Source organism: Arachis hypogaea, chromosome 1 (genome assembly GCF_003086295.3).
Source record: "Arachis hypogaea cultivar Tifrunner chromosome 1, arahy.Tifrunner.gnm2.J5K5, whole genome shotgun sequence".
Taxonomy (NCBI): Eukaryota; Viridiplantae; Streptophyta; class Magnoliopsida; order Fabales; family Fabaceae; genus Arachis; species Arachis hypogaea.
This window is the reverse complement of record NC_092036.1, coordinates 19,922,082-19,938,516: the sequence shown is the minus strand read 5'-3', so window position 1 is coordinate 19,938,516 and position 16,435 is coordinate 19,922,082. Positions and strand designations below refer to the sequence as shown.

General features: G+C 36.4%; 1 long non-coding RNA gene across 1 annotated transcript; it reads right to left on the bottom strand.

Annotated features, from left to right (window-relative positions):
* Positions 1-14,437: 14,437 nt before the first annotated feature.
* On the bottom strand, positions 14,438-16,057 carry LOC112743997 (uncharacterized). The gene is made up of 3 exons (XR_003172714.2): positions 15,473-16,057; positions 15,166-15,364; positions 14,438-14,567 (listed from the first exon to the last, which is right to left on the bottom strand). It is a non-coding gene; the product is annotated as an uncharacterized lncRNA (long non-coding RNA).
* Between the last annotated feature and the right edge of the window lie 378 nt (positions 16,058-16,435).

The window sequence follows — 16,435 nt, the reverse complement described above, 5'->3', positions numbered from 1 at the left end:
TTTCATCCTTGCCATGCAAATATTGCAAATACTTCAGGGTAATTGTGTCGTCAGGTTCCTTGGCAGGATCTCTTTTCAGCCTCTTAGGGAGAATCTACTGCTTGGCTCTTCTTCTTCAACGTAACACCTCTCACTTCCCTTCATTCTTTTTTTGCTTTTATTCAATCACTTGTTTTACTTGTTTCTATCTCATGCAACTTCCTCCAATTAGTGAAATTTTATATATTTCAAGTCAAGTACTTTCTGTTTTTATTCAAATTTCTAATTTCTTAGTTGCAAATAATTTTGAAGCAGAACCATAGAAATGGGTGAAGTAAGAATTCTCTATACACTCTACTTTCATTCATTTTGTTTCTTTATTTTCTATTTCTTCATTTGGTACATGAATTTAAATTAAATGAGGTTTTGTGTTTTGGTGTTATAGGAGAAGAAGAAGGAGGAGGAGAAAAAGAAAGAAAAGAGCAAAAAAGAGGAAGAGGAGAAGAAGAATGAAGAAAAGAAAGAAGAAGAGTCTCCAGCAGAAGAAATAGTACTTAAGGTTGATATGCATTGTCAAGCTTGTGCAAGGAAAGTTGCAAAAGCATTGAAAGGCTATCAAAATCACTCATTTTCTTCTTTCAGCAAAAGGTTAGTGTTCCTTATTTTATTTTTCATTGATATTTACGTGTCAAAAGATAAAGTCAAGCAGCATGACTAATTATCATGTTAACTTCTTTTTCTCATGATCAGGTGAATATGTTAATATGGTTAAACTTTTTGACCCTAATCTTAGGAATGATTGATGAGCGGATAATTTATACGTTTTTTGGCATTGTTTTTAGGTAGTTTTTAGTAGGATCTAGCTACTTTTAGGGATGTTTTTATTAGTTTTTATGTAAAATTCACATTTCTGGACTTTACTATGAGTTTGTGTATTTTTCTATGATTTCAGGTATTTTCTGGATGAAATTGAGGGACCTGAGCAAAAATCTAATTCAGGCTGAAAAAGGACTGCTGATGCTGTTGGATTCTGACCTCCCTGCACTCGAAATGGATTTTTTGGAGTTACAAAACTCCAAATGGCACGCTCTCAACTGCGTTGGAAAGTAGATATCCAGGGCTTTCCAGCAATATATAATGGTCTATACTTTTTTCGAGCTTAGACGACGCAAACTGGCGTTCAACGCCAGTTTCATGCTGTATTCTGGAGTAAAACACCAGAAACACGTCACAAACCAGAGTTAAACGCCAAACAGACGTTACAACTTGGCGTTTAACTCCAAGAGAAACCTCTGCACGTGTAAAGCTGAAGCTCAGCCCAAGCACACACCAAAGTGGGTCCCGGAAGTGGATTTCTGCACTTAGACTTATTTCTGTAAACCTTAGTATCTAGTCTAGTATAAATAGGACATTTTACTATTGTATTAGACGTCTTTTGATTGATCTTTAATCAGTGTATGCGATTTTAGACCTTCAAGGGGGGCTGGCCATTCGGCCATGCCTAGACCATCACTTATGTATTTTCAATGGTGGGAGTTTCTACACACCATAGATTAAAGGTGTGGAGCTCTACTGTACCTCGAGTTTTAATGCAATCACTACTATTTTCTATTCAATTCAGCTTATTCTTGTTCTAAGATATTCGTTGCACTTCAACATGATGAATGTGATGATCCATGACACTCATCATCATTCTCACCTATGAACGCGTGACTAACAACCACTTCTGTTCTACCTTAGACCGAGCGTGTATCTCTTGGATTCCTTAATCAGAATCTTTGGGGTATAAGCTAGAACCCTTTGGCGGCCATTCTTGAGAATCCAAAAAGTCTAAACCTTATCTATGGTATTCCGAGTAAGATTCAGGGATTGAATGATTGTGACGAGCTTCAAACTTGCGATTGTTGGGCGTGGTGACAGACGCAAAAGAATCAATGGATTATATTCCGACATGATCGACCCTTTCTCACGTAAGGTTTATTACTTGGATGACCCAGTGCACTTGCTGGTTAGTTGTGCGGAGTTGTGACAAAGTGTGATTCATGTTTGAGAGCGCTACCAAGTTTTTGGCGCCATTGTTGATGATCACAATTTCGTGCACCAAGTTTTTGGCGCCGTTGCCGGGGATTGTTCGAGTTTGGAGCCAGGGATTATTTAAGATTCCGGCAACAACACCAAGTTTTTGGCACCGTTGCCGGGGATTGTTCGAGTTTGGACAACTGACGGTTCATCTTGTTGCTCAGATTAGGTAATTTTCTTTTCAAAAAGTTTTCAAAAATATTTTTTCAAAAAAATTTTCTTTGTTTTCGTTTTTCCAAAAATTATTTTCGAAAAAAAAAACCAAAAAAATTAATAAAATCAAAAAATCAAAAAATCAAAAAATATTTTGTGTTTCTTGTTTGAGTCTTGAGTCAAATTTTATGTTTGGTATCAATTGCATGTTTTTAAAAATTTAAGCATTTTTCGAAAATTCATGCATATGTTCTTCATGATCTTCAAGTTGTTCTTGACAAGTCTTCTTGTTTAATCTTCATGTTTTCTTGTTTTGTGTTTTTTGTTGTTTTTCATATGCATTTTTGCATTCATAGTGTCTAAGCATTGATAATTTCTAAGTTTGGTGTCTTGCATGTTTTTCTTTTCTTGAAAAATTTTCAAAGTGTTCTTGGTGTTCATCTTGACATTCATAGTGTTCTTGCATGCATCATGTGTTTTGATTCATAATTTTCATGTTGTGAGTCATTTTTGTTGTTTTTCTCTCTCTTCATTAAAAATTCAAAAATAAAAAATATCTTTTTCTTATTTTTCTCATAATTTTCGAAAATTTAAGTTGACTTAGTCAAAAAATTTTAAAACTTAGCTATTTCTTATAAGTCAAGTCAAATTTTCAATTTTAAAAATCTTATCTTTTCAAAATCTTTTTCATTTTTTTTATTATTTTCAAAAATTTTTAAAATTTATTTTCAAAATCTTTTTCTTATCTTTATTTCAAAATTTCGAAAACTTTACTAACAATTAATGTGATTGATTCAAAAATTTGAAGTTTGTTACTTTCTTGTTAAGAAAAGTTCAATCTTTAAATTCTAGAGTCATATCTTTTAGTTCTTGTTAGTCAAGTAATCAATTTTAGTTTTAAAAATCAAATCTTTTCCAAAATATCTTTTTCAATCATATCTTTTCAAAATATCTTTTTCAAATCATATCTTTTTCAAAATTGATTAAAAAATCTTTTCTAACTTCTTATCTTTTCAAAATTGATTTTCAAATCTTTTTCAACTAACTAATTGACTTTTTGTTTGTTTCTTATCTTTTTCAAAACCACCTAACTACTTTTCTCTTTCTAATTTTCGAAAATCACTTCCCTCTTTTTCAAAATTCTTTTAATTAACTAATTGTTTCAAATTTTAATTTTAATTTTAATTCTTCTCTTAATTTTCAAAAATCACTAACCCGTTTTCAAAATTAATTTTCGAAATTCTCTCTCTCATCTCTTTCTATTTATTTATTTAATTACTAACACTTCTCTTCATCCTAAAATTCGAACCCCCTCTTCCTCTCTGAGTTCGAATTTTCCTCTTTTCCTTCTTCTATTCTTTTCTTCTTCTACTAACATAAAGGAATCTCTCTACTGTGGTAAAGAGGATCCCTATTATTATTTTCTGTTCCCTTCTTTTTTTTCATATGAGCAGGAGCAAGGACAAGAATATTCTTGTTGAAGCAGATCCTGAACCTGAAAGGACTCTGAAGAGGAAACTAAGAGAAGCTAAATTACAACAATCCAGAGACAAACTTACAGAAATTTTTGAAAAGGAAGGATGCTTGGTGACTACACTACACCTACTTCCAAATTTGATGGAAGAAGCATCTCAATCCCTGCCATTGGAGCAAATAATTTTGAGCTGAAACCTCAACTAGTTGCTCTAATGCAACAGAACTGCAAGTTTCATGGACTTCCATCAGAAGATTCCTATCAGTTTTTAATTGAGTTCTTACAGATCTGTGAGACTATTAAGACTAATGGAGTAGATCCTGAAGTCTACAGGCTCATGCTTTTCCCTTTTGTTGTAAGAGACAGAGCTAGAACATGGTTGGACTCACAACCTAAAGATAGCCTAGACTCTTGGGATAAGCTGGTCACGGCCTTATTGGCTAAGTTCTTTCCTCCTCAAAAGCTGAGCAAGCTTAGAGTGGATGTTCAGACCTTCAAACAGAAAGATGGTGAATTCCTCTATGAAACTTGGGAAAGATACAAGCAGATGACCAAAAGGTGTCCATCTGACATGCTTTCAGAGTGGACTATTTTGGATATATTCTATTATGGTCTATCTGAGTTCTCTAAGATGTCACTGGACCATTCTGCAGGTGGATCCATTCACCTAAAGAAAATGCCTGCAGAAGCTCAAGAACTTATTGACATGGTTGCAAATAACCAATTTATGTACATTTCTTAGAGAAATTCTGTGAGTAATGGAATGCCTCAGAGGAAGGGAGTTCTTGAAATTGATGCTCTGAATGCCATATTGGCTCAGAATAAAATGTTGACTCAGAAGGTCAACATGATTTCTCAAAGTCTGAATAGATGGCAAAATGCATCCAACAGTACTAAAGAGGCATCTTCTGAAGAAGAAGCTTATGATCTTGAGAACCTTGCAATGGCAGAGGTAAATTACATGGGTGAACCTTATAGAAACACCTATAATTTCTCATGGAAAAATCATCTAAATTTCTCATGGAAGGATCAACAAAAGCCTCAACAAGGCTTTAATAATGGTGGAAGAAACAGGCTTAGCAATAGCAAGCCTTTTCCATCATCTTCTCAGCAATAGACAGAGAATTCTGAGAAGAGCCCCTCTAGCTTAGCAAACATAGTCTCTGATCTGTCTAAGGCCACTTTAAGTTTCATGAGTGAAACAAGGTTCTCCATTAGAAATTTGGAGGCACAAGTGGGCCAGCTGAGTAAGAAAATCACTTAAACTCCTCCTAGTACTCTCCCAAGCAATACAGAAGAGAATCCAAAAAGAGAGTGCAAGGCCATTGACATAATCAAAATGGCCGAACCTAGAGAGGAAGGGGAGGACGTGAATCCCAATGAGGAAGACCTCATGGGACGTCTCCCAAACAAGAAGGAGTTCCCTATTGAGGACCTAGAGGAATCTGAGGCTCACATAGAAACCATAGAGATTCCATTAAACCTCCTTCTGCCATTTATGAGCTCTGAAAACTATTCTTCCTCTGAAGAGGATGAAGATGTAACTGGAGAGCAAGTTTCTCAATATCTAGGAGCTATCAGGAAGCTGAATGCCAAGTTGTTTGGTAATGAGACTTGGGAAGATACACCTTCCTTACTCATTAGTGAACTAGATAGATGAGTTCAGCAAACTTTACCTCAAAAGAAACAAGATCCTGGTAAATTCTTAATACCTTGTACCATGGGCACCATGACCTTTGAAAAGGCTCTGTGTGACCTGGGTCAGGTATAAATCTTATGCCACTCTCTGTAATGGAGAAACTTGAAATCTTTGAGGTACAAACTGCCACTTTCTCATTAGAGATGGCAGACAAGTCAATAAGACAAGCTTATGGAATGGTAGAGGACGTGTTAGTGAAGGTTAAAGGCCTTTACATCTCTGCTGATTTCATAATCTTAGACACTAGGAAGGAAGAGGATGAATGCATCATCCTTGGAAGACCCTTCCTAGCCACAGCAGGAGCTGTGATTGATGTTAACAGAGGAGAATTAGTCCTTTAATTGAATGGGGACTACCTTGTGTTTAAGGCCCAAGGGTATCCTTCTGTAAACATGAAAAAGAGGCACGATAAGCTTCTCTCATTACAGAGTCAAACAAAGCCCCTACAATCAAACTCTAAGTTTGGTGTTGGGAGGCCACAACCAAACTCTAAGTTTGGTGTTGAGAAGCCCCCACATTCAAACTCTAAGTTTGGTGTTGGGAGGTCTCAACAAGGCTCTGATGATCTGTGAAGCTCCATGAGAGCTCACTGTCAAGCTATTGACATTAAAGAAGCGCTTATTGGGAGGCAACCTAATTTTTATTTATTTATATTTTTATTGTTCTTTTATATTTTATTAGGTTCATGATCATGTGGAGTCACAAAACAAATACTAAAATTAAAAACAGAATAAAAAATAATAGAAGAAAAATCACACCTTGGAGGAAGAGCTTACTGGCGTTTAAACGCCAGTAAGGAGCATCTGGTTGGCGTTCAACGCCAGAACAGGGCATGAATCTGGCGTTGAATGCCAAAAACAAGCAGCAGTCTGGCGTTTAAACGACAGGATTACACCCTGAGGAGAGCTGGCGTTAAACGCCAGAAACAAGCATGGAACTGGCGTTCAACGCCAGAAACATGCTACAGACTGGCGTTGAACGCCCAAAACAAGCATAGAGCTGGCGTTTAACGCCAGAAACAAGCATCAATTTGGCGTTAACACCAGGATTGCAAGCAGAGGGCATTTTACACGCCTAATTGGTGCAGGAATGATAAATTCTTGACACCTCAGGATCTGTGGACCCCACAGGATCCCTACCTACCTCAACTCACCCTCTCTCTTTTTCACACAACCCAATAACACTCTTCCCCAAAAACCCTTCACCAATCACCTCAATCTCTCTTCCCCATCACCTCTTCACCACTCACATCCATCCACTCTTCCCCATAAACCCCACCTACCTTCAAATTCAAATTCTCTTTCCCACCCAAATCCACCCTAAATAACCGAACCTACCCCCTCTACCTCCACTATATAAACCCCTCCATTCTTCTTCATTTTCACACAACACAACCCTTTCTTCTCCCCCTCGGCCGAATACACATCTCTCTCCCTCTCCTCCATATCCTCTTCTTCATCTATTCTTTCTTTTGCTCGAGAGCGAGAAATATTCTAAGTTTGGTGTGGTAAAAGCATAGCTTTTTTGTTTTTCCATAACCATTGATTGCACCTAAGGCCAGAGAAACCTTTAGAAAGAGGAAAGGGAAGACAAAAGCTTCCACCTCTGAGTCATGGGAGATTGAGAGATTCATCTCAAAAGCACATCAAGACCACTTCTATGAAGTTGTGGCCAAGAAGAAGGTGATCCCTGAGGTCCCTTTCATGCTCAAGAAAAATGAGTATCCGGAGATCCGACATGAGATCCAAAGAAGAGGTTAGGAAGTTCTGACCAACCCCATTCAACAAGTCGGAATATTAATGGTTCAAGAGTTCTATGCCAATGCATGGATCACTAAGAACCATGATCAAAGTATGAACCCGAATCCAAAGAATTATCATACAATGGTTCGGGGAAAATGCTTAGATTTTAGTCCAGAAAATATAAGGTTGGCGTTCAACTTGCCTATAATGCAAGAAAAACGCACGCCCCTACACTAGAAGGGTCAACTTTGATCAAAGGTTGGACCAAGTCCTTATGGAAATATGTGTTGAAGGAGCTCAATGGAAAAGAGACTCTAAAGGCAAGCCGGTTCGATTGAGAAGACCGGACCTTAAGCCTATGGCTAGAGGATGGTTGGAGTTCATCCAACGCTCCATCATCCCCACTAGCAACCGATTTGAAGTTACTGTGGATCGAGTCATCATGATCCATAGCATCATGATTGGAGAGGAAGTAGAAGTTCATGAAGTTATCTCTCTAGAACTCTACAAAGTAGCCGAAAAGCCCTCCACCTTGGCAAGGCTAGCTTTTCCTCATCTCATTTGCCATCTATGCTACTCAGCTGGAGTTATCATAGAAGGAGACATCCTCATTGAAGAGGACAAGCCCATCACTAAGAAGAGGATGGAGCAAACAAGAGAGCCTACTCATGGATCTCAAGAGACGCATAAGGAAGCTCATCATCAAGAAATCCCTGAGATGCCTCAAGTGATGCATTTTCCTCCAAACAACTATTGGGAACAACTCAACACTTCTCTAGAAGACTTGAGTTATAACATGGACCAATTAAGGGTAGAGCACCAAGAGCACTCCATCATTCTCCATGAGATTAGAGAAGATCAAAGAGCTTTGAGGGAGGAGCAACAAAGGAAAGGAAGAGACATAGAGGAGCTCAAGGACATCATTGGTCCTTCAAGAAGAAGACGCCACCATCACTAAGGTGGACTCATTCCTTGTTCTTATTTCTCTGTTTTTCGATTTTTATGCTATATGTTTGTCTATGTTTGTGTCTTTACTACATGATCATTAGTATTTAGCAACTATGTCTTAAGGCTATGAATAATTCCATGAATCCTTCACCTCTCTTAAATGAAAAATATTTTTAATACAAAAGAACAAGAAGTACATGAGTTTCGAATTCATCCTTGAATTTAGTTTAATTATATTGATGTGGTGACAATACTTTTTGTTTTCTGAATGAATGCTTAAACAGTGCATATTTTTGATCTTGTTGTTTATGAATGTTATAATTGTTGGCTCTTGAAAGAATGATGAAAAAGAGAAATATTATTGATGATCTGAAAAATAAAAAAATTGATTCTTGAAGCAAGAAAAAGCAGTGAAGAACAAAGCTTGCGAAAAAAATGGCAAAAAAAAATATAAAAGAAAAAGAAAAAGCAAGAAGAAAAAGCCAATAGCCCTTAAAACCAAAAGGCAAGGGTAAAAAGGATCCAAGGCTTTGAGCATCAATGGATAGGAGGGCCCAAGAAAATAAAATCCAGGCCTAAGCGGCTAAATCAAGCTGTCCCTAACCATGTGCTTGTGGCATGCAGGTCCAAGTGAAAAGCTTGAGACTGAGTGGTTAAAGTCGTGATCCAAAGAAAAAGAGTGTGCTTAAGAGCTCTGGACACCTCTAACTGGGGACTTTAGCAAAGCTGAGTCACAATCTAAAAAGGTTCACCCAATCATGTGTCTGTGGCATTTATGTATCCGGTGGTAATACTGGAAAACAAAGTGCTTAGGGCCATGGCCAAGACTCATAAAAGTAGCTGTGTTCAAGAATCAACATACTTAACTAGGAGAATCAATAACACTATCTGAACTCTGAGTTCCTATAGATGCCAATCATTCTAAACTTTAAAGGATAAATTGAGATGCCAAAACTGTTCAAAAGCAAAAAGCTACAAGTCCCGCTCATCTAATTAGAACTAATATTCATTGATATTTTGAGATTTATAGTATATTCACTTCTTTTTATCCTATTTGATTTTCAGTTGCTTGGGGACAAGCAACAATTTAAGTTTGGTGTTGTGATGAGCGGATAATTTATACGCTTTTTGGCATTATTTTTAGGTAGTTTTTAGTAGGATCTAGCTACTTTTAGGGATGTTTTTATTAGTTTTTATGCAAAATTCACATTTCTGGACTTTACTATGAGTTTGCAAGTTTTTCTGTCATTTCAGGTATTTTCTGGCTGAAATTGAGGGACTTGAGCAAAAATCTGATTCAGGCTGAAAAAGGACTGCTGATGCTGTTGGATTCTAACCTCCCTGCACTCGAAATGAATTTTCTAGAGCTACAGAACTCCAAATGGCGCGCTCTCAATTGCGTTGAAAAGTAGACATCCAGGGCTTTCCAGCAATATATAATGATTCATACTTTGTTCGAGCTTAGACGACACAAACTGGCGTTCAACGCCAGTTTCATGCTATATTCTGGAATAAAACGCCAGAAACACGTCACAAACCAGAGTTAAACGCCAAACAAACGTTACAACTTGGCATTTAACTCCAAGAGAAGCCTCTGCATGTGTAAAGCTCAAGCTCAGCCCAAGCACACACCAAAGTGGGCCTCGGAAGTGGATTTCTGCACTTAGACTTATTTCTGTAAACCCTAGTAACTAGTCTAGTATAAATAGGACATTTTACTATTGTATTAGACGTCTTTTGATTGATCTTTAATCAGTGTATGTGATTTTATACCTTCAAGGGGGGCTGGCCATTTGGCCATGCCTAGACCATCACTTATGTATTTTCAATGGTGAAGTTTCTACACACCATAGATTAAGGGTGTGGAGCTCTACTGTACCTCGAGTTTTAATGCAATCACTACTATTTTCTATTCAATTCAGCTTATTCTTGTTCTAAGATATTCGTTGCACTTCAACATGATGAATGTGATGATCCGTGACACTCATCATCATTCTCACCTATGAACGCGTGACTAACAACCACTTCTGTTCTACCTTAGACCGAGCGTGTATCTCTTGGATTCCTTAATCAGAGTCTTTGTGGTATAAGCTAGAACCCTTTGATGGCCATTCTTGAGAATCCAAAAAGTCTAAACCTCGTCTGTGGTATTCTGAGTAGGATTCAGGGATTGAATGACTATGACGAGCTTCAAACTCGCGATTGTTGGGCGTGGTGACAGACGCAAAAGAATCAATGGATTCTATTCTGACATGATCGAGAACCAACAGATGATTAGCTATGCTGTGACAAGAGCATTTGGACCATTTTCACTGAGAGGATGGAAATTAGCCATTGACAACGGTGATGCCCTACATACTGCTTGCCATGGAAAGGAGTAAGAAGGATTGAATGAAAGCAGTAGGAAAGCAGAGATTCAGAAAGAACACAGCATCTCCATACACTTGTCTGAAATTCCTATCAATGAATTACATAAGTATCTCTATCTTTACTTTATGCTTTATTTATCTTTATTTTCGAAAACTCCATAATCATTTGAATCCACATGACTGAGATTTACAAGATGACCATAGCTTGCTTCATACCAACAATCTCTGTGGGATCGACCCTTACTCACGTAAGGTTTATTACTTGGACGACCCAGTGCACTTGCTGGTTAGTTGTGACAAAGTGTGATTCACGTTTGAGAGCGCTACCAAGTTTTTGGCGCCATTGTTGATGATCACAATTTCGTGCACCAATGATGCAGCAAAAGGTTAGTGTTCCTTGTTTTAGATTCTTGTGAGAATTGAAAAATGCATTTTGATTTAATCTTTTATTTAGTGTAATTGGAAGTCTTGGAAGTTTAATAATTATATTTTTTTAGTCCCACCAAATATAATACTGATCCATGGCGATTCAGGGTTTTGGTAGGTTGAGGAGCTTGTTTGAGTTGAAAGTGTAATTTTGTTGAATATCAAGTGTTCCATTGAAGATCAGAGAAGATGTGAAGCTGGTGCTGAGTGCTGAGGTGATAAGTTGCGCTCTTTTTTTTGGTTCTTGTTTGTAGATATTGTTTTAACTTATAGTCTCAATTGCCTCATGATTGTTGTAATTTGGCTCTGTGATATATTTATTATGGGATTGGATTTACTTGGCTGTTGGGGAGGAGAACGATTTTGCCAGTTTGGTGTAGTTGAAATTCCATTGACATGGCCTTGGCAGCCAATTTTCCTAAATGCGAAAACATTCTTATAGAATTTCTGTCATTGTATTTTTTTTTTGAAATCTCTGCAAGCAATCATATGTTTGGAATTGGTTTCCGTCAAAATTATTAAATTTAGTTGCTAGCTGCTAGTCGTTCTATCTGGGTTCGGGAAAGATAGGGATTTGATAGTTAATCCCTTAATCAGTTATGGCAAGGTACTATATTCTTGGCTTGGATAGTAGTAACGAAGAGATTGATAGAATTTAGTTATACCTAGGTAATCATGGTACCAAAAATCCTAGTTTACTAGAACTTGTAGGACTCAGTCAACTGTGTTAATGATTAAGAATTAAGTAAATGGGACCAAAATTAATGTTATTGTTGTGATTACTAAAAATAAATTCATGGAGTTGTGACTCAGTCATAACAACAACATGCAGTTTACTTAATTCTTAATATGATTTTAAAACAAGTTCTTGATATTTTAAATTAAAAACTAATCTAAAAAGGTGTAAGGTCAACTCATATAAAATAATCTCAATGTTGCTTACATAAATCTAAATCCAAATTTATTAGTTAATTATCAAAATGGATTTGTTAATTTTGGCCAGTTTAATTGGGCAGAATAGTTTATGTTTCTTAAATCCAATTGAATTTAAGACCATTGTGCTTGATCCTTGTATGAAGTTTTAGTATTTTAGAATTTTGTTACCAAATGCTTAGCCTTTAACCATTATCTTGTCAAGAAAAAAAATCTGACTATTTTTAATGTTTAAATATCTTCTCTGTAGAGTCAAATACTTCATGCTCAATCTTGTACAAATCTACTCCCAAAGATCTATTACCTTGGTTTGACATGGATGTAAGTATATTTTTCTAATTTTCTCACCTAATTAATTCTTGTATTTAGTTGATTATTTCTATTGGTTGATTCTTTATTTATATTATGAATTTGACTTTGAAATAAATTTGGCTCAATTTAAATGCCTTAGGGAAGATATTCCATTCAGTTAGATGAACTTAATAGAGATACTAATTCATTTTCACATAAAAAAATCATAACATTATTAATCACTTTAGTTATGTTGTCAAAACTACAACCATGCTGCATTCTTCAAAGGATTGACAATAGCTTTAACTTGAAGGGTGCTACATTTATTATTTTCTTTTTTCCTTCTGTATTTATGCTTGTAACATAAGTATATGCTTGCAATTCTACTTTTAACATGGACGTCCTCCTCCAAATGAACTGAAAGAACAATGCATGTTAAGAATTGATCATTTATTCCATGATCACTTGGATGGCCTGCAGATGCATGGTGAGATATCATGTTTATAAGTAGAAGATAGCTTGAAGGGAGCAATGTGTTGTAACTGGAAAAAACCGAAAAAATTTTGAAATAAGTTTGACATTCTGGTTTCCTAAGTAATCACACTCACCTCACTTGAAGTTGAGCAAAAATTAACTTAATTTAATTGTTATACTTGCCATGCCAGAATTCAAATTACTTACCAAGAAAGTATGCAAGCTGCCATCTTTTTTTTCAACTTCACTTTTCAGAAAGATTGAGAACGGAGCTGGTGTTGTGACAAGGTGTGTACTTTATAAATCTGAAAACACTAGTTGTGGCTGTAAATTTTGTTGTGCAATGTATGGTGAATCTTGTTTGAGCTATTAGTCACTTCATTGATTGTTGTCTAGATCTTGAGTAGCTTTAGAATCATTGGGTCATTCAAAAAGATTATTCATAATTGTGCTCTAAGTTATTGCATTATTTCTTTTTGTAAAAGCATTTGTTTTGGTGGCTGATTGTTTTTTTTAATTGATAACTTTAGGTGCCTGGCACTGAGGATGGTATTAAGGAGCCAACAACAACTTTCTCAGCTTGTTTTGGTGCTGCTTTCATAATGCTACACCCAACAAAGTATGCTACAATGCTTGCTGAGAAGATGGAGAAGCACGGCGCTACCGGTTGGCTTGTTAAGATGGGTTGGTCTGGTGGCAGGTAAGCCTCGTCGGAATGATTGTCCTTTTTAAGGCTTTAGTTGATTACATGTTTAATAGGATTATTTATTTGTTTAATGTAGGTATGGTTATGGTAGCCGTATCAAGCTACCCTACACAAGAAAAATCATTGATGCTATTGACTCTGGAAGCCTCTTAAACGCTGAGTACAAGAAAACTGAGATTTTTGGGTTTGAGATCTCAATTAAAGTTGAAGGGGTCACTTCAGAAATTCTTGATCCTATTACACTACAAGAAAAAGGCGCATTTGTAACAAAAAAATATTGTTACAAAACGTCGAAATTTTGAAACAAAAGTTTTTTGTAATAAAAAAAGGGTCCATTGCAGTAAGTCCCGTTACAAAAAGTTTTTGTAACGAAAAATGAAACTGTTACAATTCAAAACCATATTTTGTAACAATTTTTTTGATACAAAAAACCAGAAGCCGTTACAAAAGTGGTAACAATTTTTGATCTTGAAGGTATTTTTCGTGACAGTCAATTTTTTTCCTATCAAAAAATTTTGTTACAAAATGTAACATGATTTTGTAACATATTTTTCTTTAGTTACGAAAGCAAATTAATTATTTTGTAACAACTTTTTTTTATTACAAATTACATACATAATTTACTAAATTATTTTTTAAATTAACTAATATATTAACAATGATAATAAGCAAGTTTACATGTATATAATATGCAAAAATATACATAAGTCAAACAAGATCTTTTTAGCTAAAATTGTCTTGAAACAAAATAACATTAGCTAGTGAGTACATTGATTAGTTCAACCAAAACATAAAAGTTCTAACATACAAAGTTCAACCAAAACATAAAAGTTCTAACATAGATTAGTGTCTCTATGCATTAAAACATTGTTGAGCACTCAAAGTAGCATATGGTTACCATTTCAGCACTCCTGTAAATAAGAAAAACCGAAAAAAAGAAGTTAGAAACAAGATATAACACTAATTATAATTTTTCTACTAAGTTTTATCCAAACTAATTATGATTTTTCCACTAAGTTTTATCCAAAAAGTTTAGAAAAATTTCGGCAGAACCTCCCCTAAAATTTGGATATTTTCACCGTCCACGGTTCCAACAAACAGAATTTGAATCAACCAAGAATATTATGACAACAAGCTACAAAGTAATTACTTAACCAACTATGTCTTTAAAATGTCTCCTCATAACATACCTCCAATACTTCATCAAATTCAACTAGGCTCTTTCTTATGCTGAAGAAGAACTTTTTCTGCATTGATTTGCAACCCCAAGAGTTGTACATATGTGATGATTCCACTGTGTATCATGAAAGAAGAATTGTCATTATATGAGAAGATGAGTAAAAAAGCACAGGTTCAGACATCTTCCCTCTTTCCAAAATCAAATATATCATAATGAATGATAATGTTAATAAGTAGATTATAACCTGCTTCACAATGGCATCACCCTTAATTGGGATATCCTCTCATTTGTAATCTTTGATATAAGTCTGACAGCCCATTCCGTATCAAAATTGAACTTTTGAAACATCTCGTCGTGTAAGTTGTAACAAGGATAATGTGAGAATTGTTGACAGCTCTTAATTAGTAAAATAGACTCATCCAGTCCACCACAAGAAACCTTGATGTAAACAAACAAAATAAGCAGCAGAAAACATTTAAAAATTTAGAGATAAGATTCAGTCCTTATCTTTTGCAGACAAAGGGGACACAAATTCAAACCTATACCTCATTGAAACATTCTATTCATAAAAACAATAGTTGTATTTGTTTCCATAAAGAGATCAGGCACCCAAAGTGCATAAAATAGATCTCTCGCACGATGCTCTTCATACAAACGTAACATTATTAACACAGTTAGAAATGGAAGTTATAGAACATGGATAAACTATTACCTTTCCTCTTGCCTCCTCTTTGATCAATACCATTTGATGTCCCATTTGTTCCACGTATGTAGCTGCCAGTGGCACAGATATTGTGAACAGAAACACCAATTCCCCCTGCTGATTTGCTAATGACAGCACACTCCTTCAAAGTACCATATATTCCCTCTATACTATCATCTTTCATATATATAAGGAAGCAACTACTCAACTGTCAAGCATATAAAGATAGCCAATTAAATCAGGTCTCCAATGATCAGTTCACCAACAGTGGGAAAAAATAAAACACAGGATCACAAAAAGACAGGGAAAACCTTACTTGGCGTTGGCTCCTTTTTGCATGGTAAGTCAGGCGCAGATTTTTCTTAAGCTGGGTGCACTTCCACCAATTCTTTGTTTGCTTCCAACAATGGATGCTATGCTCTAACTATTTCTAACACTATGAAAAAGCTGCTATAGGAAAAACATAAGACGAATTAAAACAAGAAAAAAGAACAGCTATAGAGGAAGAACAACCGAGATGAACCAGAAACCAACAACCAAGCGATGCACAGCAACTAGGGAACCATAACGCCGAGAACTACCGGGGAGGAAGAACAGCCGAAATGAACTAGACCAATAGAGGCAGAGGACCAGGGACTAGAGGAGCAGAACAAGCAGAAGCAGTTTCAGTAATTCAACAGAACAAAACAAAATAAAACAAAACAAAATAGAAGCAGTTTCAGTACTTCAACAGAACAACCAGCAAGGCAGCAACAATGAAATAAACAAGTCAACAACCAGCACCAATCCATCAAATAGCTTACCATACTAAAGTTCGAAACTGAATCAAGGAATAGCTTACCATACCAAAGAGGTGAGACTAAATCGAGCAGCCACAATAACAACACTTGCTGCAACATTGGAACGGCTCAGAGCAAGGGGGCAGCAGCGAAATGATGGCTCCGACGGTGGCGTACGACGGAGCAACTCATGATAAACAATCCCTGGCACAAACAATCTCAGCAACAACTCTTATAGTAACCAAGATTTTGACCAACGATGAGAAAAAAACCAGAACAGGGCTAAAGCTTACCAAGGGGCTCCAATGGTGGCAAAACGGCGACGGAGCACAGCTCGTTGAATGGCAGGAGAAGAGGCTCACAGCGGCGGTGACAAGTCGCGATGATGGTGACGATGGCAGGCTCACAGCAGACGCGACGCCTCTTCCTCTCTCCAGTTGGTTCTCCCTCGGCGTGGCGCTCTTCCTCTCGATGGCGATGCACACCTGCGACTCCATGGA